At 45.5% G+C, this 26,679-nt stretch overlaps 1 long non-coding RNA gene across 1 annotated transcript in view; it reads right to left on the bottom strand.

Annotated features, from left to right (window-relative positions):
• Positions 1-4,533: 4,533 nt before the first annotated feature.
• The window catches only part of LOC137431486 (uncharacterized), a 31,031-nt gene continuing 8,885 nt past the window's right edge, over positions 4,534-26,679 (bottom strand). Inside the window, exon 2 of the long non-coding RNA XR_010985278.2 lies at positions 4,534-5,045. This is a non-coding gene — a long non-coding RNA (uncharacterized LOC137431486). The remainder of the gene's footprint in view (positions 5,046-26,679) is intronic.

The following is a 26,679-nucleotide window of genomic DNA, read 5'->3' on the forward strand; positions in this document are numbered from 1 at the left end:
AAAATCCAAGATGGCTGCCAAATGGCCAATAAAATATAATATTTCACATTATGACGTTAAGTTAAGGTAATGCAGTCTACCATTTGATACCAACACATTTTTGAGACATAATATATTGCAATAATGATGCTTTCCTTTGTATCCTTCCTCAGGTCCTGCCCGAATCATCATTTTAACATAATTGTTGTGTTAACAATGTACTATAACATATTGCTTGTTGCATGTGCTGTAAATAGCTTTCAGTGTTGTGGTAGACATAGTCTTTGTCTCTTTCCAGATATGAATGAAGATGGAACCTGTAGCTGTGATAGGCGGGAGACGGAAGAGAGAATCAGTTGCACTGGACATCGACTGGAGCACATGCTTCATTTGCCAAGGCAACAGAAAAAATGAAAAGACAACCAAGCCCACAGATGTTGGTCTCGAACGCTTTAAAGACTGTGTGATTACGAGACAGAAATACCATGACCATGAGTACATCTCAACACTTGACAGAATACAGAGTATTGACCTTGATGATGAAAAAGAACATATAGTATGGCACAGGGGCTGTTATTCAAAGTTTACACATGCCAACCATATTGAGAGACTGAAAAATCGGCATGAAAAGGAAGCAAAGGACTCGTGTGACCAACCATCCACATGCATTCGCCCCTCTTCTAGAGCATCAGTTGCTTCAGTGTCCTGGGACAAATGTATTTTCTGTCAGGAGGATAAGGCAGGAAAGCAATTGAGGAATGTAGCCACTTTAGAGACCTCAGACAGAATACTAAATGATGCTCAAAAGAACAAGATTATGAGATGCCGGTTGGCAGGAATAAGTGACCTAATAGCTGCTGAAGGGAAGTACCACCTTCCTTGTTATGTAACCTTCAGGAGGAAGTCTGAGTCAACTGTGGTAGAAGAAGGCCCAGAATATCCACCAGATGTTTGTTTCAACAAAATGATCGAGGAGGTGGATGCTGGGCTGTCTGGAGGAGACATCTATACCATGAAAACCATCTGGCACCAATACTGTTACATGATGAGAAGAGACTTCAGTGTCTGTGTGGAGCAATGTGACCGACAGAGTTACAAAGCATTCAAGAACAAAGTCAAAAGGGTATTAGGAGATAGGGCAGATTTTGTACAGTCCATGAATCAACAGGATTCACTTCTAGTCTTCCCACTAATTCAAACAGGTATTGTTGTTCAGAACTTAGCAGAGATGGCAGATGAGCTAGAACAAAGTGAGATACAAGATTCTGATGAAACCTCCCAGCACATTCCATCTTTCTCAGCCGAAACAAAGGACAAGGAACTCTTGAGTTGGCTTTACAGAGTGGCAGTCAAAATGAGAAATGACATCAAGACAATGCCAGGACACTCAGATATTGGAGACATCAATACTGAAAGTGCACAGAAGGTGGTTCCTGAAAGCCTTTACATTTTCCTACGCCTGCTGTGTGATTGTGACAGCATATTTGAAGATTCTGAAGGGACCTCCGAAGGTGATGATGATGGAGAAAGCAAAAGGATTTTGAGCATAGCACAGGACATAGTATGTTTGGCATCTGGTGGCAGAAAGCAGACACCAAAGCAACTAGGGCTAGCTCTCACTGTTCACCAAGCAACAAGGTCCAAGGACTTGGTGCAACTAATGCATGCTGCAGGACATGGTGTTAGTTATGAAACTGTAAGAAGAGCTGACACTGCCCTTGCAAACTCTGTCTTGGCCAGATATGTTGAGCAAAACAACACAATAATACCCCTGAATTTTGCACAAGCTACCTACCAAGGATACATCAGATATGCTAATGATAACATTGACATCATAGAGGAGACCCTTGACGGTCAAGGCTCCTTTCATGCCTCACAGTCTGCTGCCTTTCGAAGAAGCATACCTGGCGAAAAGACCATTGCACCTGATGTCAAGTCAAGCAGTAGCAGATCTGTAACTGTGCCAGAGCATTTCAATGAGATTCAACCTTCAGGCATGGGCACCCAGAAACCCGAAGCAACATTTCCAGTAGCTGTGAAAGCTGATTGGTATATGGAATCGGATGCCCAGGTTATCTCTGAGGCTATGGCCATAGATGTGTCATGGCTCCTTGCACGTCAGTCTCACACCGAGGACCAGCATGTTCCAGGCTGGACAGCATTTAACCAGCGTGTGTCTGATGTGAATCCAGCAAAGACTACAGTAGGGCCTATGCCGATAATCAATGAGCCTGCACATGAGTTTGACACCATCTGGACAGTGATTCAAAACTGCCAAAGGATGACTGCTGCACTAGGGCAAACGTATACAGTACTTACCTTTGATGAGCAACTGTACTGAAGTTCCTCACCTACTCTCCCAGCTAGGGGTTGCACATGTTCCAAGTGAAGAGATTTGTGCAAAGGCTGAGGAGTTTGTCTGCCGTCTTTACAACCCGAAAGGAGACGCAAAGGAAATCCAGGCGCTGAGATGTTCCCAATTCAGAAAAGTTGGTAAAAAGCTAGAGAACATGCCACCAACAGAGGATGCATTGCACCAGCACATTTTAAGGGCACATCATCAAGCCCTTGTGTGGCGAAATGCCAATGTGCCAAATCCAGGAATCCCCAATCCAACAACATCCGGCTGGTACCTTGAGGACAACCAGCTGATGCCCCGTCTCATGACCAAGGAAGGGCTCACAGCAGAATGTGTCAAAATTGCGACGTGTGCATGTACCTCAAAGGCCCGTCCATGTCTAACTGGCAGGTGCAACTGTAGGAAAAATGGATTGCGGTGCACATTGGCATGCAAATGTGCAGACTTATGCAGGAACCCCCTCAATGACTCTGATAGTGATTAGACGACATGCATGGAAACTTGAGTATATTCCATAATGTCATATTGTTACTATGCTGGCTGTATTTGACGTAATGTAACTAGTCTTGCTTCAGCTCTGTTCCACCAATGTATTACTAGTCTATGATATGACTGTATCCCACATTCTGTCACTTATGTATGAATAGCCAGATTAGCTTGTTGGGTATGACTTTGTTAATTCAGTGCCAAATATTTGTTTAGTTTAAAGGTGCAAGCATTGCATTGACGTTTGTATTGTTTGGATCAGTGTAACATAATAATGTTTGCATTATGTATACAAGTTATGTATGTTTATTTTTGTTTTACATTAAATAATATAGCTTATATTTTACAATCTTCTATGTCTTCATTTATGTAAGTGCCTTGTTTGTCAGCTATGTTGGAACTAATATACTCCGCAAACAAGGCACTTCCAAATCCACACTACTTTCCTGAAATTCAAATGTTATAAAACATAAATTTTACATAAAGTCCCCCTCTAAAATAATACATCTTCAACTCATCAAGACTCTTTCACATACATGTGACCTATAGAATAGTAGTGCCTCATATATTTAGTATAAATGGAACATTTTAGAAGTGCCTCTGAATGAAATTGCAGTCTTATGGTCTCGCGCCACCAAATATTCTATGGCCATTTGGCAGCCATCTTGGATTTTCACTAAAGTGTGAAATTCAATTTTTATTAACACCTAATCACATAGAGTAAGTTAATTTGGACCTATCATGCTGAGAAAAAGTCATACAACAATGATATTGGTTGGAATCTGGAAATATTGAAAATTGGCACGTTTTGTGATTTAGGGGGTAGGGGTAGCTGATCATGCATAAAACATATTTTCTGAGAACTTGGGTATATTCCTGAAGATTTGCTAATGAAGAGGAGGGATCTGGGCAAATTTTAAAACTTTTTTGAAAGAAATTGACCAAAGAACAACTTCACAGTATGCAATTTAGTGATTTGGAAAAATCAAAATGAAGGCGTTTTTCAGGCATATTTTTGCCTTTTTGCTTCAATAAAACCACTTATAGATATGCCATGCACCCCAATTTGGGTGAGGATTGTTGTATGACTATATGTTATAAGGTCATAACCCTAGAGACCTTTAAGACAGCCAGATATAAGTTCTAGAGCTCAAATATTAGAAAACACCAAAAATGTAGGCGGCCATTTTGAAAAATGGCCACAAATCTGGTCCAAACCATTTCCCAAGCTGGCAACAAGACTTTTTGGGTTCCTAGAGGTCTGGGCTTTCAGAAAAACATTGTTGCCAGCTTGTAACATGAGTGTACCCCTACCACCTTTTCTAGGCCACTTTTGGGGATATGCCTCCAGACTAAAAGAAAAGTTGGGTTCGAGTGGAATTTTGCCGAAACGTGGATGGAAATTGTTGATGAGGGCCAGCGAGAATTTGGAAGCAACAAAGTCGCAGCAGTTGGAAAAACTGTTCTGTTGGAAGAAGGACGTGGAGTTCGGGCTTATCAAGATAGGTCACTGAAATCATTAGTGGATTCAGCAACTCCGGAGGACTTGACAGACATAGTTCATCAATTTGACGCTTTCTGTGCTGTGATATATTCTGTCATAATCTGTGTTTACAGTTTTGAACTTCATTTGATTGTATCGCAACCTCCTCCATTATTGACCACTCAGTACTCTGCTTGAAAGAGGGGACTCATTCATCTCAAATTCATTCATTTTCCTTTATAGTTTATTACCTTAAAACACGAAGAGAGTATAAAGTATAAACGACCTTTGCATTTTGTCATAATTATTAGTTCTGACAATCGATCATCCCGAATCCAAACGAATGCAGCAGTTGCCATGGAGTTAAATGACGTTACAAAGCACGAAGTAACAAATGATGTCACAAAGCCCTAAATAACACTTGTGGGCTCGCGCTCCGGTCGTCTGCGCCGTTTGTACGATCTGTACATCTTCCGAACCCCCTACCTGGTTTCACATAATCCGTGTACATCGTATAAATCCCACCTTCGTCGCTGTGCTTCGTCCCCCGGAATTGGAAACATGGGCGACTGGAAAAAATTTGTCAAGAAGATTTTGACCAACAAAAAGATCCAAGACGTGGCGATCATCGGTCGGACGGATAACAAGGCCGTGTGGGCCAGTAAGCCCGGTGGTCCCCTGGCTGCGGTGTCACCCACTGAGGTTGGGATCATCGTGGGCAAGGACAGGAGTGCTTTCCTGCAGGTAAGGAAATTGGGAAGGAAGGAATGGAGGGGATAAAGGTGGAAACGGACTAAAATCATTTTCCAATCTTAGAAACCGAACTCCAAGTTATCTCTTTTTTTCTTCTTTTTTTCCCCCCTTATTCCATTTTCTGAGCTGTATCTCACATTTGGCTGGGATTTTCAAAATGAAAATTTGCATCAATATTGGGAATAAACACACGTGGGGTTGACCTTTTTTTTGACGAAACCCATTTGAGGTCATGACCTAATTGTCTTTTTTTTTTTCTTTTTTTTTGTATACTGAATCGAGGCTCGTGAAAGAGCTAACATTGATTTCACGAACAAATCAACCAGACAAACAAAATATATAAAAAGAGGGAGCGGAAGACAAGATGGGGAGAGAAGGGGAAGCACACAACCACAACATTTGAGAGCAGGGAGAAGTGTAGGAGGGAGAGGGCTTGGGGGCAGGAGGCGTGGGAAGGGGAGGAAACTCTCTCCATGTTCACGATAATGACTAATTTTTGTCCGATCGGATTGAAATTGCCCAATCTACATAGCCTAGCCCGAGAGCAAGGTGCAATTGCCCTTAATTTACATCACACCCCTCCGAGGGCAAGGTCAAATTTTGGGTGATCTTAAAAAAAAACGCGTTTTTTTTGGACCGCTCAAATTTTCTGATGCAGAATCTCAGACAGCTTGGCCTTCCAAGATGTTCTTGTATCATAATAACATACCTGCATTGACGTTCTGCACCTGATATTTGATTCGTGTCCTTCATCTACCTTTTTCGGATTGAGTGACGCACTTAACAAGAAACACCTTTTTGATCATAACTTGAACAATTTTCATGATGTTGAGTTTTTTGGATAGATTATTAATAGATGGGGACATGTTTTCTTAATTTTCACTCTATCCCTAAATATTGAAGCTCCCAGTCACATGGCGATCCGAAAAAAAACGTCCATCATTGGATCGACTTCGAGGGCACAAGGGGAAGCTCACACTTGGCGAACACCTTGGGATTGCAGACATCTAATCTATTTTGCAATGACTAAGGTTCATGGAGGAGCTTGTACAGAAAAAATCTTATGCTGCACAAGAACATAGGAGACATCAATGTATGAATCACCAGGACGTTAGTAGATGATGTACAAACACATACCGTTCTGGTTTAATGGATTTGAACTTGAGTTTCCTGCATCACAAGATCATACAATGCGCGATATTACAACGTAAGTACATACACGCGATTTCACTTCCGGGTCACTCGCCGAGCAGGCTGAGCTGAGTCGGTCGTCCTGTGTATTTGATTGATTCCGTTGGATGCAGCGTGTGCTGTCGTGTTGTGCTTTGTGTGAATGACTATGATGGATCCCTGTTTCGTTTCCTGACTTCTGGCGGCGTGTCTGCCCGTGAGATTTGCAGTACTTTGGATTTTACTCGCCATCAAGTTGACAATTTCGAACTGTGAGTACCCGCCATGTTTTTTCGCTGCGCCTCACGCAGCCCCGGTGTGCGCCTCTCAACAAGACAGTTCTATTCCCCGTCTCACCCCACCGCTCATCCCACCGCTCGTCCCACCGCTCGCCCCATCGCTCGCCCCACCGCTCGCCCCATCGCTCGCCCCATCGCTCGCCCCACCGCTCGCAACATCGCTCGCCCCACCGCTCGCCCCACCCCATCGCTCGTCCCACCACTCGCCCCATCGCCCGTCCCATCGCTCGCCCCATCGCTCGCCCCACTGTGCATCCCACCACTCGCCCCACCCCACCGCTCGCCCCATCGCCCGCCCCACCGCTCACCCCATCGCTCGCCCCACCGCTCGCCCCATCGCCCGTCCCATCACTCGCCCCATCGCTCGCCCCAACGCTCGCCCCACCGCTCGTCCCACCGCTCGTAACATCACTCGCCCCACCGCTCGCCCCACCTCTGCACGCACCGCTGCATGTACCGAGCTCGACTATCCGCTCTAACTCCTCTGTCCCGAGGCCTATTCGCTATACTCAGCAAAAACTTTTGACTTTAAACACCACTCGATTGACTCCTGGACTCGTCTCAGGCCTTAGAGAACTTGAAATCGGCGTTGGTCTCCCGAGAAAACGCACAAAGCGAGGCGGAAGGAGAAAGCAGAGAAAAATACCGATTGTGATTTCTCTTCGCGACCAGCGACGGCCCGGCCCACATTTTAATAATTCCTGCGAAAAAGTTTCCCCTGTCAACTTCAATAACCTCATCTATCCCTGTAGAACATACACAGCACCAAAACAACACCATTCTGACCTGTCTGAGTCTCTCGCCTTATTCAACGCTCAGTCTGTAAGTAGTCCTGAAAAGCGAACCGAAATTACCTCTTTTATTAAAGATAACGATATCGACGTGTTTTTCTGACCGAAACTTGGCTCCGACCCAGTGGCGACGAAGCGAGATGTGCTGATCTCACCCCACCTGGATACACCCTGCAGTCATTTCCTCGCTCCTCTAGGGGCGGGGGCATGGCTGTTATTTACGGAGACAACTTCTCTCCCTTTATCTCCTTCACCACGACTTTTCCGTTTGACCATTCATCCTACGAGCTAGCCCATGTCACCTTCACTCTGTCAGAAAACACACTTCATTTCTTCTGCCTCTACCGATCTCCACCTAACCGGAAAAACAAGCTTACTGAATCTATGTTCGTGACCCAGCTTCCTAATCTGCTCGACCACTGCAATACTCTTCCTGGTTTCGTCCTGATTCTTGGAGATTTCAACGTCCACGACGACCAACCACAACATCCTCTCACTTCAAAGATCATTGACCTCCTTTCTACTTTGTCTGTCTCGGTCTGTCTCCCAACCTACACACGTTAAAGGACACATCCTGGATTGGTTAGTGCACAGATGCGATGATCAGTTGGTACAGTCCACGTCAGTGACCTGTGCTATCGCCTCGGACCACTTCTGTGTCACCAGCCACCTGAGTATTGCTGTTCCTCGTCTTCAGCCCACCTTCATCACCACCCGCAACATCCATGCCATCGACCGTTCCGCCTTTAAAGAGGACCTTCACACCCGTCTCTCTGGCCGTTCCTTCGTCACTGCAGAAGACCTCGACTCTTGCCTCGGCACAGCGTTGGACTGTCATGCTCTAGCGACACGGCGCGCCGTTCCCAGACGCATGAGTACTCCGTGGTTCAGCGCAGTCAGCGACGAAGTCAGGGCTGACAAAAAGGAACGACGACGTGCCGAGAGACAGTGGCTGAAGACTGGCCTCACAGTCCATAAACAGTTGAAAAACATAGCTAAAAGACTCGTCATAAAAATCATTCTGAAAGCAAAAACGTCATATATTTCTGATCGGATTACTAGGAGCTCCTCCTGCAAGCAACTGTTCAGCATTACCAATCGCCTACTTGCCACCAAAAATAAATCCGTTCTTCCCAGTGTATTTCCTCAAAACGAACTACCCCAATGCTTCCTGCATTTCTTTCACAATAAAATTCAGTCAATAAGAAACAATCTTGACAAGCAGTCACTCCTTTCCCTGGATGATGCTGAACACTGCTTTCACGGACGACCTCTTAGTTCGTTTACTCCTGTTACTGAGGAAATTGTCAAATGTACAATCCTCAAGTCAAACACAAAAACATGTGATCTCGACCCCCTTCCCACCGATTTGTTTTGTTGAGTGTTTGGACACCCTCCTCCCATTTATTACTGCAGTTATCAATGATTCTCTGACCGGGTTCCTTTCCGCCTTTCTTTAAGCAAACTCTTGTTAAACACTTCTTTAAAAGCCCACCCTTGACCTTAACGACATGAAAAATTACCGTCCTATCTCCAACCTGTCTTTCCTGTCAAAGATCACAGAAAGAATTGTGCTATCACAGATGAATGACCATCTAGTTTCAAATAATCTTTTCAATTCTCGCCAGTCAGCATATAGACCAGGCCATAGCACCGAGACCGCTCTCCTTAAAATAACCAATGATCTTCTGACCTCTCTTGACTGTGGTAAGGCTTCCGTTCTTACTCTTTTGGACTTGTCTGCCGCCTTTGACACGATTGACCATAGTGTCTTAATTCGTCGTCTTGAAATCACATTTGGTATAACTGGTACTCCTCTTTCTTGGCTGATGTCCTATCTTACTGATAGAGTGCAAACAGTTGTGGCCAGAAATCAGCCCCTTCTCCGCTTTCCTTTGGCGTTCCCCAGGGCTCAGTCCTGGGACCTATCCTCTTTCTTTTGTACACTCAGCCTCTATTTGATCTTGTTGCCAGACATTCAGTTGATCACCACGCCTTTGCGGACGACAATCAGCTGTACAAAGGAAGCACGATTCAACAAATCGTGCCCACTGTTGAAGTGTTAGAAGGCTGTATTGCCGACGTGAAGGCGTGGATGACCCAAAACAAACTTCAGCTGAATGATGTTAAAACAGAGTCTATGATTGTAAGATCGCACAGATGTCCTCTACAATGTTCACTTCCTACCACTATTCATGTTGGTGAAACCGATGTGAACTTTGTTTCATCGGCCAAGAACCTTGGTGTGGTTTTCGACTGTAACATTACATTTTCCAAGCAAGTACTTGAAACTTGCAAATCGGCATACTTTCAGCTGCGAAAGATCACATCCATTCACCACTTTCTTACTCCTCAGGCTGCTCTAACTCTGGTCTGTGCCCTTGTCCTCTCAAGGCTAGACTATTGTAATTCTTTGTATGCTGGCTGCCCTCAGTTTCTCTTGGATAAGTTACAAAAGGTTCAAAACTCTGCCGCTCGTCTTGTCTGTAAGGCGAAGAAGTCTGACCATGTTACTCCACTCCTTGAATCTTTACACTGGCTGCCTGTCTCTGCTCGTGTGCAATACAAAATTTGCACACTATGTTATAAATCATTGTGTGGAGCGGGACCTCACTATCTCTCCGATTTGCTCACTCTCTATGTACCTCGGCGATGGCTTCGTTCAAGCGACGACTCTATGACCTTAGAGCCGCCGCGCACCAGCACCGTCGTTTGGCGAGAAATGCTTTTCCTTTGCTGCACCTCTGCTCTGGAATGACTTGCCTTCCTCTGTTTGACATGTTGACTCTTTTCCTGCCTTTAAAAAAACCTCCCTCAAAACCTGTTTCACAAGTCTTCAAAGTCTGAGTCCTGTTTTCCCTTTGGTTTGAGGTGGGACGGAGATCGAGAGTATGTCTGTGTACATGTGCGGGGGAGGGAGGGGGAGAGTACACATCTGTGGGTTTTGAATGGGGAGGGAGAGGAATAGGACAAGAGTGAAGGTGTGTGTGTGTATGTTTGTGTATGTGTGTGCGGTGTGTGTGCGTACGCATGATAATGTAAAGTGCCACGAGGGTCGTTAACTCTGCTTGATGGGGCTATATAAGACTCCTTTATTATTATTATTATCATGAGCTGGAGGTTCAGGTGGAAACACAAACATGGATACCAAATCAACTATGTTTTGCTCCCTGGTAGTCGTTTTGAGATTTTTTTCATTTCCTTCTGAGAAGTATAGTTGTGGTCAACCGGTTCGCTCCACTTGCCTGGTTAGAATTGGGCGAGTCACCTCGATGCCACCAGACCATAATGGCCAACCGATTTGGAAGCTCCCTGCCGGATCACGTGTCTAAAAGCCAGGATGCCATGCAGATTGGAGCACCAAATCGGTCGAGTGCGAGGCTAATTGGCACCACCGGCTCGTATCCAATTAGGCCGAGCGAGTCTGAGACGTGTAACACTGTCCTTATATGCGGCTTTAACCGCCACAGCCAGTTAATAACTCAACAGGCTTTTCCTTAATCACCAATGAAGAACCATGACAACCAGAAAGCACTGCGAGGCCAAGTTTGTTTAATAATAACCATGAACAGGGGGAGGAAACAAGGAAGAAATGACAAATGAAGGATGAGGCCAAACAACTACAACGGCACTCGTGAAGCGCAGAGTCTCCCCTCACGCATTAATTCTGAACAAAAATACCATTGCTGAACACTACTTTTATAACCCACTGCTATTATGGCTCACATACCCGTATCATCCATTCACCCTATTGTCACATAGTTTATTGACATGGGTTTATGAAAGTTATAAATTTAATTATTCTCACATCGGGTTATAGATCATATATGACGTTTCAGATTGAAGATTTCAATTCAACCAATTATGGCTGGAATACCACTTCACCGATGACATAATCGTCATCACCCTATATACCCCCATGGGGGAGATGATGACATATACCAACTTTTAATTTTTTTTGAGAGGTTTTAGAGAAACTAATGTCCAATTTTTTTCCCTTTAACCCAATATGGCTGCCATACCATGTGACCTATGACATCATAACCTTAATTCTTCAGTAACATTGGGTCATAGATCAGATATTTGAAGTTTCAGATGTTTGGATAAGGATTTCAATTCAAACAATTATGGCTGGAATACCACTTCAACAATGATGTCATCGTTATCACCTTATATACCCCATGGGGAGTTGATGGCATATGTCGTTTCATTTTTTTTCATTTAGTGTTTTTGGAGAAAATGATGTCCAATGTTTTCCCCTTTAATCCTCATTCTTCAATTCCTCATTCTTTCCTTATTTGAGTTCAATTCCTCCTTCTTTCCTTATTTGAGCCCAATTCCTCAGACCGGTTTTTCCTCATTTCTCACATACTTTAACATCAAATTTCTCTTGCTAATTCTCCACCTCTTTCCCTCTACAGAAAGGTCTTGTCGTGGCTGGAAAGAAATGCTCAGTGCTGAGGGACAACCTTCTCAACGAGAAACTCGCCACGATGGATTTGCTTGTCAAGGGTGCCGGCTGTAGCATGTGCTTCGGCTTAACCAAAAAGACCCTTGTAGTTGTTATGGGTAAAAAGGGTGTCCATGGTGGTGTGGTGAACAAGCAGACACGCAAGGCTGCCAAGGACGTCCAGGCGGCTGGCAGCTAGTGGAAAACCTTTGCCATATTGTGCTTCAGTTGTGCACAAACACTTACTGACACTATTATATTATATTCTGAAATAAAATACATGCAATAACATCGTTTGGAACTGTGGCGGCCTTGTTTGTGACCTTACTGCTTTGAACTCCCAATGTTAAGCATGACGAAACTTTCCAGAATCAGAATCAGAAACTTTCTTGAATCAGATTTATGACCACAATGCACATAAATGGGGGGTTTAAACCGTCATGAGGTGGTCATTTGGCCTGTTATTGCCGTATTGCACTCCCAAAGTGATGATTTTCAACAACGATCTTCCTGATATTTTACTAAAGTCGAAGTGATCCCCTTAAACCTTTACACCCTTTGATTTACCCTTCTAAGACCCTTAGACCTATTAAACCCTTATACAATCGTTTAAATACTACATACCTCTTTATGACCCGAAAAACCTTTTAGACACTTGATATCAAAGGGAGGCACAAAGCGCCCTCCCTTTATATAAGGGATCGTTTGTCTGTATGAAGCTTTACCATGGGGACTGAAAATGCGTATCTCGGCTTCTACTGGACAAAATCGGCTGCAAGTTTCAGAAGTAAATGCTTTATACACTACCAGTCAAAAGTTTTAGAGCACCTCAATCTTTCCAGTTTTTATTGAAATTTGAGCAATTCAAGTCCAGTGAATAACCTGAAATGGTACAAAGGTAAGCAGTAAACTGCTCGAGGTTTTAAAAAAAGTTTAGGTTAGCAAAAACGGGAAAATAATGTAAATTGCACAGTTATATTGTAAAAAAAGGCCTTCTTCAGGGAACAAGTAATGGGTTAACAACTTCCAGAACAAGTAATGTTCTGCAGCAATGTAAGTAAATTAAGCCTTGAAAGTTGATGCAAACAATTCCTGCAGGTGTCCCAACCTCTGCTGATTACTTGATTACAAACCCCCTGTCTGTATAAAAGCAGTATTGGAACAGACTGTTATTACACCCTCTGATGCATTATTTGGACAATATTGCACTGCAGGAAGTAGTATATTGGAAACTGGAGGAAACTCTGACTGGAAGAGGTCTGGCAGACCCAAAGCCACAAGAGAATCAGAAGACCAGTTTCTGAGAGTCAACAGCTTGCGTGGTAGGCGGCTCACAGGACAACAGCTTCATTCAAGCACAGCTCAACACTGGTCGAAGTAAGCAAGTCTCAGTTTCAACTGTGAAGAGAAGACTTCGAGCTGCAGGTTTGACAGGTCGAGGGGCAGTAAGAAAGCCATTGCTAAGATGGCAAAATAAGAAGAAAAGGCTTGCCTGGGCCATGAAGCACTGCCAGTGGACGACTGAAGACTGGAAGAAGGTCTTATGGACCGATGAATCAAAATTTGAAATCTTTGGTTCATCACGCAGGGTTTTTGTACGCCGTCGAGTAGGCGAAAGGATGGTTCCTCAGTGTGTGACACCAACTGTCAAACATGGAGGAGGAAGCGTGATGGTTTGGGGCTCTTTTCCTGGATCCAGAGTCGGCGACTTGCACAAAGTGACTGGCACCCTGAACCAAAAGGGTACCACAGAATTTTGCAGCGCCATGCAATACCCTCTGGTATACGCCTAGTTGGTCAGGGGTTCATCCTCCAGCAAGATAATGACCCTAAACACACCTCCAGGCTATGTCAAAACTACCTTCGAGGAAAACAACAAGACGGGATGCTTCAAATCATGGAATGGCCAGCACAGTCTCCAGACTTAAACCCCATCAAGCTGGTTTGGGATGAATTGGACAGAAGGGTGAAAGCAAAGCAACCTACAAGTGCAACACATTTGTGGGAACTTCTGCAACAGTGTTGGGAAGAACTTCCCGAACAATATTTGATTTCCATTGTGGAAAGAATGCCACGTGTGTTCGGCGGTTATATCTGCAAAAGGCGGCTACTTTGCCGAGTCAAAAAATGAAATAAAATTTTGTTAAACAAAATGATTCCATTTTTTTTTTTTTTATCTCCAATTGTTTATTTGTTCTATGCTTAATTTCAGAGTACATTGAGACATTAAACTGCGTAAATTTCAATAAAAACCGGAAAAATTGAGGTGTTCTAAAACTTTGGACCGGTAGTGTACATTGAGGTAATAATGCTCCAAATTTCAGCAACGTCCGTTTATGCATTCTTGAACAGAAAACCCTCAAAATCACGTTGGTGTCTGTCCGTCCATCCGCCCAAATTGTGTTGGCACTCATATCTCAAGGACTATACATTGAAACTAGCTGAAACTTCGAATATACACTGCATTCAGAAAGTATTCAGACCCCTTCACTTTTTTCACATTTTGTACTGTTGCAACCTTATGCTGAAATCGTTTAAATTCATTTTTTCCCTCATCAATCTACACTCAATACCCCATAATGACAAAGAGAAAACAGGATTTTAGAAAGTTTTCCAAATTTATTAAAAATAAAAAACTGAAATATCACGTTGACATAAGTATTCATACCCTTTGCTATGACACTTGAAATTTAGCTCAGGTGCCTCCCATTTCTCTTGATCATCTTTGAGATGTTTCTACACCTTGATTGGAGTCCACCTGTGGTAAATTCAATTGATTGGACATGATTTAGAAAGGCACACACCTGTCTATAAAAGGTCTCACAGCTGACAATGCATATCAGAGCAAAAACCACGCCATGAGGTCGAAGGAACTGCCTGCAGAGCTCAGAGACAGGATTGTGTCGAGGCACAGATCTGGGGAAGCCTACAAAAAAATTCCTGCTGCATTGAACGTTCCCAAGAGCACAGCGGCCTCCATAATTCTTAAATGGAAGAAGTTTGGAACAACCAGGACTCTTCCTAGAGCTGGCCGCCCGGCCAAACTGAGCAATCGGGGGAGAAGGGCCTTGGTAAGAGAGGTGACCAGGAACCCGATGGTCACTCTGGCTGAGCTCCAGAGATCCTGTGTGGAGATGGGAGAAACTTCCAGAAGGACAACCATCACTGCAACACCCCACCGATCTGGGCTTTATGGTAGAGTGGCCAGACGGAAGCCTCTCCTCAGTGAAAGACACATGAAAGCCCGCTTGGAGTTTGCAAAAAAGCACCTAAAGGACTCTCAGACTGTGAGAAACAAGCTTCTGTGGTTTTGAGAACCCACACAGGTAACATCATTAAAGGTTAAAGGTTGCACCCCATAGTTAGGCCACATGCAACACGTAGGTCACCTTAGAACGTTAGTTATTTCTTAGTATATGTGAGATAAGGCCATTTCCAATAGTTGCATCTGCGTTGTGTAAAACAAATAAGAGTCGGCCCCGTTCATTTTGCAGCCTCCCTCCAACCGACTCCATTGCACACCATCCTGTTTGCACCCCATTGCCCCTCGCGGTTTGTTACGCTTTGGGCCGGTAGCGTTCCCTGCCCTTGGGCTTTCGCTTGAACCAGCCCAAATGCCACGAGTTAAGGCCCGAAAAGGGGGCAGAGCGCAAGGGTGGGGGTGTGGCCACGTCAGGCAGCCATCAAGGACAGAGGCGGTAAGACCTCAACCAACCAGGGCTCGGGCGAGATCGCCTGACAGGGTGTGGCTAGAGATTCCAGAGGGTTCGCTGGGCATGGCAATAAAACCCTTTGCGTGAGGCCCCCACCTCAGTTAGGAGAAACGCGTTGAGGACTCGAGTATGAGCAGAGGTTTGAAGGACTGTGTTGAAAGGTCTGACGCTAAAGGACTCGTTGGGGAAGGTTCATTGCGGCAGGACTCGAAGGGAGCGAGCGTGCTAAAGGACTTTGTTGGAGAGAGCGCATTGTGAGGACTCGGGGAGAAAGGCGCCCGGTAAAGAAGGGCTTGTTGGAGATCGCTGGTTGGGAATTTGGCTTGGGCTTGCGGTGAGCGAATATCAAGCGCCAGCATTCCTATCACATACGCGGCCATGAGCCAACATAACCACTAACCGCTTATCGATCCCCCGATATATAATTGTCCGCCTCGCGCCTACGCCACGCGGAGAGCTGCCTGCCGTCTTCCATCGCCTGCACGGTACGAGTCGGGGACCGGATGAGCTGTGGACGCCATCTTTGGACCCTCAACCCGACCATCTACATCCCCGTGTGAGTGAGTCTGAGAGTGAGTCTGAGTGCGAACGGGCCTGTGTTCAGGGAATAAGTATAAGACTGTATAAGGCTGCCCTGTGTATCTGCTTCTTCCTCTTCACTGTACATTACTTTTCTTCCTCTTCTTCTTAGTGTACCAATAATTGTTAATAAATTCTTGTGTTATTCCTTTTCCTCTTGGTCCGACCGTTTTAGTCATTTCCTCCATTGGGTAAACGCGGCACGATTACAACCGCTTAGAATCGGGTTTAGTTTTTGGTCAACAGCTCGGATCGCGGATCGCTATCCGCTCGGCATATTACATCAACATCCGTGATTCGGGCGGGAGTTATTTCCTCGTTTCCGGCCAGTGTTAGTACTTAGGTAATAGCGAATCCCTAGTCCTAAAAACCCTACCTAACGCTGCCCGGGAAGGACGTCATAGCCCCCGGATCCCGTCGGTCAGTAAAAGACAAGGGGATTAACCCCCATCTTAGTAAAGGGGAAGGCTGACGAGGAGATCCGCAACAATATACATACTTTATAACTCTTCAAAATATTATTACACAAATGTAATGTGCTGACCCAATGGCCTAATGGATAAGGCATCAGACTCCCAAGCTGTGTGTTGTCCCATCTGGGTGGAATATTTTCCCATTACTTTTTCAAGTCTTTTATATCGTCTTGAATAATGAACAAATGAACATCTTGTACAATAAGCAAATGCATTTTGTTCGTATTTAAAATGTAATTATTCTTAAACCTGAATTTCAGCTCATTATGAGTCCCTGGTGTTGGGCTAGCGGCTAGGGTGCCGGCTTAGGATCCTAGGATCCTGGGTTCGAATCCCGGTCAATCGCTGAATTAACACCAGGGGGACTCAGCCTGTCATCCTTCCGAGGTCGGCTAATTGAGTACCAGTTCACTGGTAATTCCCTGTTTGTCGTTAAAGGCGGCAAAAAGGGTTGGCGTCAGGAAGGGCATCCGGCCGTAAAACATTGCTTCAAAAAGGGGACCGAAAAACAACAACAACCACGGTTCCCGAAAAAGGCCAACCCCCACTTTGCGGGGAAAAATGGCCTCTAAAGGTGGTTTTTTTTTTTTTAATGAGTATTGTACCACATCAAATTTCTTATTGCATGGAAATCAAGGGTTTTGGTGCAAAGCACCCCTTCCTTTTTTTGGGATGGTTTCTCTGTATGCAACTTTAACATGAGGACTATCTAGCCGACGCGATCCGGGGCTATGACGTTCCTTCCGGTCAGCGCTGAATAGGGTGGTAGATCGAATTAGTCCTATTACCTAATTACCAGCGCCTCCCGGGAAGCAAGGAAATAACCCCACCCGAACCACGGTTCTAGTGGATACGCCGAGTGATAGCGAGTCGCGATTCGGGCCGTTAATAGGTACTAAACCCGATTTGAGCGGTTGTGATCATGCCACACTTACCCAATTGAGAAATCACTAAAACGGTCGAATTAAGAGGAAACAGGAAGAACAGATTGGTTTATTAATTATTTACACAGGAAGAAGGAGAAGCACAGAATACACAGGGCAGCCTTAATAACAGTCTTATACATATCCAGACAAACGGGCCCGCACACACACACACTCACACGGGGATGTAGATGGTCAGGGTTGAAGGTCCAGGGATGATGTCCACAGCTCGCTCCGGTCCCCGACTCGTACCACGAAGGAGATGGTAGACGGCAGGCAAGCTCTCCGCGTGTCGTTGGTGCGGATCGGACAATTATATGGGAAAGGTGAGCTAGGCTGGGCGGTTATTGCATGGCTTAGCCGCATACGTAATAAACGAACCGGCTGGGCGGTTATACTGGCGGTCTCAGCAAGCCCAAAGCCAAACCCCCAACGAATTCTTGCAATCAATGCCAAACGTGACAATCCTTTCACAAAGCGCTTATACTCTCCAGTCCTTGGTAATGTGCGAAATCCTCAAGTGCTCATAAACCGCATAAGTCCTCTTAATACCAGCTCGCTCAGTCCTCCTTTCCGCACAGTCATTTTATCACGCTCTCCACTTGCGAGTCCTCTGGAAGGGCTTTGTGCTCGCGGTTATATAGCGCCGCTTAGCGAACCCTCTCGAATCTCCCAGCCACGTTCTCACCACGCCCCTTTGCCATGCCCACTCGAGCCCTGGTTGGTTGTTGGGGTCTTACCGGCTCCGCCCTTGATGTCGGCTTGACGTGGCCACACCCCCACCCTTGCGCTCCGCCCCTTTTCCAGGCCTTACCTCATGGCATTTGGGCTGGTTTGAGCATCCTAATGCGAGGGGCAATGGGGTGCAGACTGGATGGGTGCAATGGGGCATGGGTGCAGACTGGATGGTGCGCAATGGAGTCGATTGGAGGGAGGGCTGCAGAATGAACGGGGCCTACTCTTATTTATTTCTTTTACACAACGCAGGTATCACTATTGGAAATGGCCTTATCTCGCATATACTAAGAAATAACTAACGTTCTAAGGTGACTTACATGTTGCATGTGGACTAACTATGGGGGCAAAACCTTTAACCTTTATTAATCATATGTACATTTCTCAGAAACGCAACAATATACATACTTTATAACGCTTCAAAATATTATTACACAAATGTATTGTGCTGACCCAATGGCCTAATGGATAAGGCATCAGACTCCCAAGCTGTGGGTTCTCCCATCTGGGTGGAATATTTTCCCATTACTTTTTCAAGTCTTTTATATCGTCTTGAATAATGAACAAATGAACATCTTGTACAATAAGCAAATGCATTTTGTTCGTATTTAAAACGTAATTAATCTTAAACCTGAATTTCAGCTCATTATGAGTATTGTACCACATCAAATTTCTTATTGCATGAAAATCAAGGGATTTGGTGCAAAGCACCCCTTCCTTTTTTTGGGACGGTTTCTCTGTATGCAACTTTAACATGAGGACCGAAAATTCGTTTCTCGGCTTCTGCTGGTATATAATACAGACTTGGCATTTAATATGGAATTCTTTTTTTCTTGACTTGGGTTTACTTTCTGAACTCAGTATATCAATCTGGTGAGTTTCTTTTACCCTTCGGTGATGTCTTTGTTGAAAGAACCATGTCACTGATTGTCTTTCGCAGCAAGACGTCAGTAACAGGATTATATCACAGGTGGCGTGACAAAATGTAAGGACAGGTACATTTGACGATTGGCCTCACAATCGGGTATATAAGGGTTGTTGTGTTCTGTATTAGTGGAAAACAACTGCTGCACGTCTACAAAAGTTATTGTCGCTTCCTCTGGAGATGGTCCGTCAACTTGACAATGCTGTTTGTCATGGAGTGATGGCTTTACGAAATTCTGGCATGAAACAGCGTGTAATTGTTCGGCAGTATGGCATCACTCAAGGTCAGGTGCCAAAGATCCTGAAACGAAATGCTCAGAGGGGTGTCCCTACTCCAATACCGAGGCCAGGACGTCCACGCAGAACCACAAGGAGAGATGATCGCCAGCTGCACCGGTTAGTCTGCAATGCCTGTACCAAGTCAGCTAATCGGCTTAGGGCTGAGTGGCAGCAACTGACAAATGTGCCTGTATCCAGAAGGCTAGTCAACCAACGACTGGTTCAAGCAGGCTATCGTGCCAGGCGTCCCCTGAGAAAGCCACGCCTGACCAGACAACACAGCCAGCGCCGATTGCAGTGGGCCAGAGAGCACCGTCAATGGCAGCCAGGACACTGGAATCACATGACCTTCAGTGACGAGTCTAGATTTCTGGTCTATCGTCAAGATGGCCGCGTCCGAGTGCGCAGACAAGTGCATGAAGCCCACAATGAAGATTGTATAGTTCCAAGAGTCCAAGCTGGAGGTGGTGGGGTGACCGTTTGGGCTGCTTTTCATGCAGGGGGCAAAACTGACCTGGTTGTTCTGAATGGAAACCTGAACCAGTTCAAGTACAGGGTCATTCTGGAAGAAACATTGCTTCCATTTGCTCGTGCAGCCTTTCGAGGAAACTTTGTCTTCCAAGATGACAATGCACGGCCTCATCGTGCTCGCATGATCCAACACTTTCTTGCTGACCGTGGTGTAGAGCATATGGAGTGGCCTGCCATGTCCCCGGATATGAATCCGATAGAGAACTTGTGGGCAGAATTAACGCGTCAAATCGACAACTTGGACCAGTAGCCTACCTCTGTGCGTGAATTGCAGCAGGCTATTTTCACTGCATGGCAAGCGATTCCTGTCCAAACCTTGGCAAATCTCGTGAACAGCATGCCTCGACGTGTACGTGCTCTCCTGAAATCTCGTGGGGGTTACACGAAGTACTGAACTGTAATTTTACTGTCCGTAATCCCAGTCATAATTTAGCTTTTGTTTTTGTTGAAATTTTTTTTGGCTAATGTGCAAAATAAAGAGATACTTCTGGAAAACATACAGAAGTTTAACACATTACTGTCCATGAATTGAGTTTGATATCAGTTTACATCACTTTCAAGGATCAATTTATTTGCTTCGAAATGTCAAATGTGGTTTTTGTTTCTTTTAAAGGTCACATTAACAAAATCTAGAATAATTTCAACATAATTCCAATGAACTTTTGGTTCTAAGTCATCTTGAAAAGTAAGTTCACCCCCACAAAAAAAATATTCCATATTAAATGCCAAGTCTGTATATATATATATACACACACACACACACACTTTATACCCCTTTAAAATATTTTATTTTAAAATTATATCATGCTGGCTCAATGGCCTAATGGATAAAGCATCAGACTTTGGGTCTCACTATCTGCCATGATCTTTCCTGGGAAAACCACCTTTCCAAGCTGGCCTTCAAAGCCAGACGCCATCTGGGAATCCTCCATTATGCAAAGTCCTTTCTGGGTACTTCTGAGCTCCTCACCACATACAAAGCTTTCATCCACAGTTCAATGGAATACTGCTCTCCCCTCTGGGCTGGTGCTCCTGCCTCACACCTAGCTCGGCTTCACGCTGTTGAAACCAAAGCATTGAGAATCATTGGAATCTCCTGCGATGAAGCTAACTCCGAGGGCCTTTCACTCTCTCACTGCAGACAGGTTAGTGGTCTGTCTGTCTTCTACCGACTCCTCTCCGGCCTTGCTCCCCCAGCTCTGTCTGTGCTCCGTCCCCCAAATATTCCTGCAGGTCGCACAAGATCTGCCAGCAACCCTCTTCTGGTGAAACTGCCAAAATCAAGACTCTCTGCTCACCTTCACTCCTTCATTCCTCTTTCCTCCCGCCTCTGGAACAATCTCCCACACTCTCTTCAATCCCACTCCTCCCTCCAGGTCTTTAAAACAGCTGTTCACCACCATCTTTTATCTTCCCCCATCCAAAACCTTGATCTTTTCTACCCCCATTAAAACATCCCAAATCCACCTCTTTCAATCCCCAACTTCTTTCCTGAAATTCCTGGATGTGTTAATTTGCTTTATACTGTGTACCCCTCCTCCCCCAGCTCTCCCTTCCACAGATCTACCCATAAAGGGGTACTCTACATCTGGCAAATAAAATACATTTACTTCTTCATGGAGCTGTATGAATCAAATTGGCGCTCCTTTATATAAACTTTTATAGAGCATTACTTGGTTCCTCCTAAGAACACAAGGGTAGTCAAGCGTGCACACGAGATTTTTTTGAATGCCCCTTATTTTGTATTGTTTGGCATTTTCTTCAAGCTATGGAATGTCCCTTCTTTTCTATACTTTACCACATGGCACATACCCTTATATAGAGGGGCCTTTTCTATGCCCCTGGCATTTTACCCAATAATATTTTATACCCCTGAGAGATCCCTTGGACCTGTCAGACCTTTGAACCCTTTTTGACCTTTTAAGACTTTTAAGCCATAGACCCCTGAGAAAATGGGGAAACATTCCCCCAAAAATCGTTTTTGATGGCTTTTCCGTGCACTATTGGCATTGCATCACAAGTTGAAATGACAAATCAAAACTGATATCTCAAAGCGAGCAGCAAAACTAAGCAGTTAAGTAATAAGAACTCAGAAGGAATGTTTGGAATTATACTATAAAGGGGGTTCTAATTTGATCTGGACTTTTTATCACGAAAAATAAATTTATACTTATGATGGACTCAACAATAGCAATAATAATGATCATTTCTTAACTGATATGATGAACAGAAGCTCTTCAGTCAGTCAAAAGATCTCTTTGTTATTTCACCTTCCACTGTTTACATTTTCAGGAAATGGATTAAAGTGAGAAACATGTCATTATAGCCTTATAGGTAATGGCATTGACACTCCCGCCCCGAAGGACCATCGGTGGACAATTTCAAGTGGTCATATTTCCACAGTGATACTTTCTTCTGGGACACCACAGAGTTTAGCATACACCAACAGAGGGCGCACATACGCCATAGCTCCATGGTATGACGAGCTAGAATTATCCTGCCCTCCCGGCGGGAATACTATTCACGGCCCACCTGCTGTGAGCGATATTCGATGGCACACTCTTGGAAATGCACTTTATAGTTTTTGTCATTTCCGAAAGCTACTTTATCACAACATATCATACTCCATATCATAATTTTGAAAATGTTCCATTGTACGATGAAGAAAATAAAGGAATATGATTTGTAATACCGGCTCCCACCAAAGGTGGCGCTATTTCTATTGTATACATGAAAAAAAGTATATACATACATATATATATATGTGTATATAAATTATATGTATATAAATTATATATATATAAATATATATATATATATATATATATATATATATATATATATATATATATATATATATATATATATATATATATATATATATATATATATATATATATACATATATATATATATATACACTGTGGCGGACCACAAAAGCCCACTGGCGTGGTGACATCATTCCACGCACCAAGTGGGCGGTGGCCACGCCCGAGGGGTAGGCGTGGCCTCATGATATACACCGGGCGACCAGCCCGGATGAGTTCAGTGTTACAGTGTAGTCTTACAATAAAGACGTTTATATGTTACCGCTTGTCCGCTTCCTCCTTGCTCACAAGCAGCGCGCGTAACGCCGCGCTTTACTGGTGACCCCGTTCACGGTGCCGGAACGCCGGTTTGACCACGTCCACGTGGACCTGGTGGGACCTCTGCCCCCCTCGCGGGGTTTCACCCACGTCCTCACCATGGTGGACCGCACCACCCGGTGGCCGGAGGCCGTGCCCTTGGCGTCGACAACGGCGGCCGATGTCGCGCAGGCTTTCATCGCCACCTGGGTCGCCCGGTTCGGCGCCCCCTCAGACATCTCATCCGACCGCGGCCCCCAGTTCACCTCGGAGCTCTGGGGGGCGGTTGCGCAGGGGCTCGGGGTCCGGCTGCACCGAACCACGGCCTACCACCCCCAGGCTAACGGCCTGTGTGAGCGATTTCACCGCTCATTGAAGGCCACGCTCCGGGCCACCCTCCGCGACGGCGGCTGGGTCGACAGGCTCCCCTGGGTCCTGCTGGGCCTCCGGACGGCGCCCAAGGAGGACCTGCGCGCATCCGCGGCGGAGTTGGTCTTCGGGCAACCGCTGCGGGTGCCGGGCGAGTTCCTCCCCGACTCCACGGCACCATGGTCCGCGGCACAGCAGCGCTCCGCTCTGCAAGAGACCGCCCAGAGGTTCGCCCCGGTGCCAACGGCATGCCACGGGCACCCACCGACGCACGTCGCCCCGGAGCTTCGCACGGCGGAGTACGTCTTCGTCCGCCACGATGCCCATCGGACACCACTGCGGCCCCCGTACGACGGGCCTTTCCGCGTGCTGGAGACCGGGGCGAAGCACTTCACCCTGGACATCGGCGGTACTCCTGACCGCGTTTCGGTAGACCGCCTCAAGCCGGCCCACCTCGATGTGGACCATCCACCGCCAGTGGCCCGACCCCCACGTCGGGGCCGCCCTCCTGCGGGCAGACCCCCGGCACCGCCCAGCCCCGCCGCCACGGCGCCCCCCGGTCCTGCACCCATCCCAGGGGCAGCCAGGGGCATCCCACCTGGTATCCCTGCACCCCGGACGCCGCCGATCGCCAGGGGGCGCTTCGGCCGGGTCATTCGACTGCCCCACAAACTGGCCCTCCAGGTGCGCGGGAATTCTGGGGGGGCGCGTGTGGCGGACACAAAAGCCCACTGGCGTGGTGACATCATTCCACGCACCAAGTGGGCGGTGGCCACGCCCGAGGGGTAGGCGTGGCCTCATGATATACACCGGGCGACCAGCCCGGATGAGTTCAGTGTTACAGTGTAGTCTTACAATAAAGACGTTTATATGTTACCGCTTGTCCGCTTCCTCCTTGCTCACAAGCAGCGCGCGTAACGCCGCGCTTTAACACGCAGTATACATATAAATGCAAGTTGCCCGATTGTGTCTGAACGGGGTAAAAATCGTAACCACAGCACTTATAATGCTGGATGATACCTCATTTAAGACCTCCTAGGACCAGGCAGTATCTAAAAACATCAATATTCACGCATTTTCGAGTTATATGCATACTCCTCGCACATACTGGTGGTGCATTGGCTCAGATTCTATAGCTCGCACACCTACTGGAAGTAAAAAATAATATAACCACAAACTATTCAGTGGATTCTGTCAACGTATAATTACCTCCCATCAATTGTCTTCACAGAGAAACCTTAGCAATCTTAACAGTTCGTGACTATTATGCACACTTGGAGTTGGGAGGGGGGTTGAGGACTTGAACAGGAAAGGGGGAATGGAGGACAGAGAGATGGCGTGGGGTTAGAGAAGGGGAAGAGGAGTTGAAGCTGGGGGCAGGGGGAATGGGGGAATGGGGGCTAGCAGGGGGATGAGGTGGAGAGGGGGGGGGGGTGTTTAAGACTTGAAGAAGAAAGGGGGAGCTGGGGACCTGAGTTGGGGAAGAGGGGGGGGGGGGGTTGACGACTTAAATAAGAAAGAGGGATTAGAGGACAGAGTTGGAATGGTGGGAGACAAAGAGCTGGAAGAGGGGGTTTGAGGACTTGGGGTGGGGACGGGGCTTGAAGACTTGAGGTAGAGGAGTTGGGGCTGAGAAAGGGGTGGAAAGGGGTTGAGGACTTGAAGTCACAAATAATTTCCACAGGTCCCTGCTATTAATTATGCTGTCAAAGAACATTCCCAGCAAACTCCCTAAATATTCCACACTATATTGGGCACGATTTCCCTTACAACAGCCCGGTGGAACCGGGTTTTCTGCTCGTATAATATATACATAGCCATATACGCATCTCCATTATAGATGATGATGATGATGATGACGACGAACACTATAAAGACAGATTCCTTCAAAATCATTAATCTACAAACATTACTCTGCCTTTAATAAACGTTTGAATCCAGATAAAATTTGAATCAGAGTCCCTCTCAGATCCAGTAGTGGAAATGGATAAGAAAATTGAGACATCGATAAGATGGTAGATTCATAGTTTATTGTCTCAAGGTCTTTCCCATCGGTAAATGACACCAATAGTAGGCGTAGATAAAGAGTTTCTGATGACAGTCCTGATAAATGACAATCCTGCAGAGATAGAAATGCAGCCTCTCTGAATAGACCTCCAGGCCTCGCAGAACCCTAAATGGCATGGAACAACTGTCGATGATTCATGATTCACACAGACAGAGAGATTAATGATTCACACATTCAGTCATGATGCCTGGAAGAGAGGGACTTGTCTCTTGGATGGTAAACAGGGGTTAATGAATAGTAAAACCCTGTCGCTCTATGAGTTATGCCCAGGAAGTTGCCTGTACTTGAGGCCATTGAAAAGCTGAGAATAGCACTAATCAAACGTTTAACAAAGTAATGACTTTTAATTACAACCTGAATGGCCAAGAGGTCTTCACCTACAAGGCCATATTACATCATCATTCAATCTTGTACTCCTTCCGAAGTCTCAAACTTCATGAAGAAGAATATATATATATATATATATGCCAGTAGATTTACCTCCTTGCATTTAATGGCATTGTCAAAGGACTAGAAGGTTGTTATCTTGCACTTAATGGCATAACCATTGTCAAAGGACCCAAAGGTTCTCATCTGATCAATGTCCAATCCGACAGATAAGTGAACTCCAAACGAGTTTACTTAAGTAAAACACATTGCGGTATGCACAGCACAGCAGGCCTGCACACACAAAGCAACTCTGCACTGGCTGTTCTTCTTCTCCACCTTCAACTCTGCTTCACATTTATATATTTTCAGAGGGAGAACACTAACAAACAAAAGTCCCTCACTCAAGACTCTAGAACCTACTCGTTCTTGCCAGATGATTCTACATCCGACGTACTCAGAAATTTCGCATTGTCTCGCATTCCTTCCAAGCAGCTACGGTATAATAACTTGTCACCTTTTTACACTACCCAGAGCGTTAACATCACACTACTAAAACACCACTTGACAGACACTTGTAAAGAATTTTGACAGGTGTCCTTCAACTTCCATGGATTTTCCTGTGGAGGAGTTCATCCAGCTTCTCCCTCTTGGTTAAATTTCCAAAATTTAGACTTTCTTTCCACTTCCACTCCTTTGTTCCTCTTTTCTCCCAGTTGTGGAACTGAATTCCTAGGACAGTTCAATCCTACTCTCCACTCCTACGCTTCATGCAGGTGGTGTACCACCATCTGAATGTCAACCCCCACCCCTACCCGTGATCA

Source organism: Myxine glutinosa, chromosome 7 (genome assembly GCF_964187855.1).
Source record: "Myxine glutinosa chromosome 7, kmMyxGlut1.1, whole genome shotgun sequence".
Taxonomy (NCBI): Eukaryota; Metazoa; Chordata; class Myxini; order Myxiniformes; family Myxinidae; genus Myxine; species Myxine glutinosa.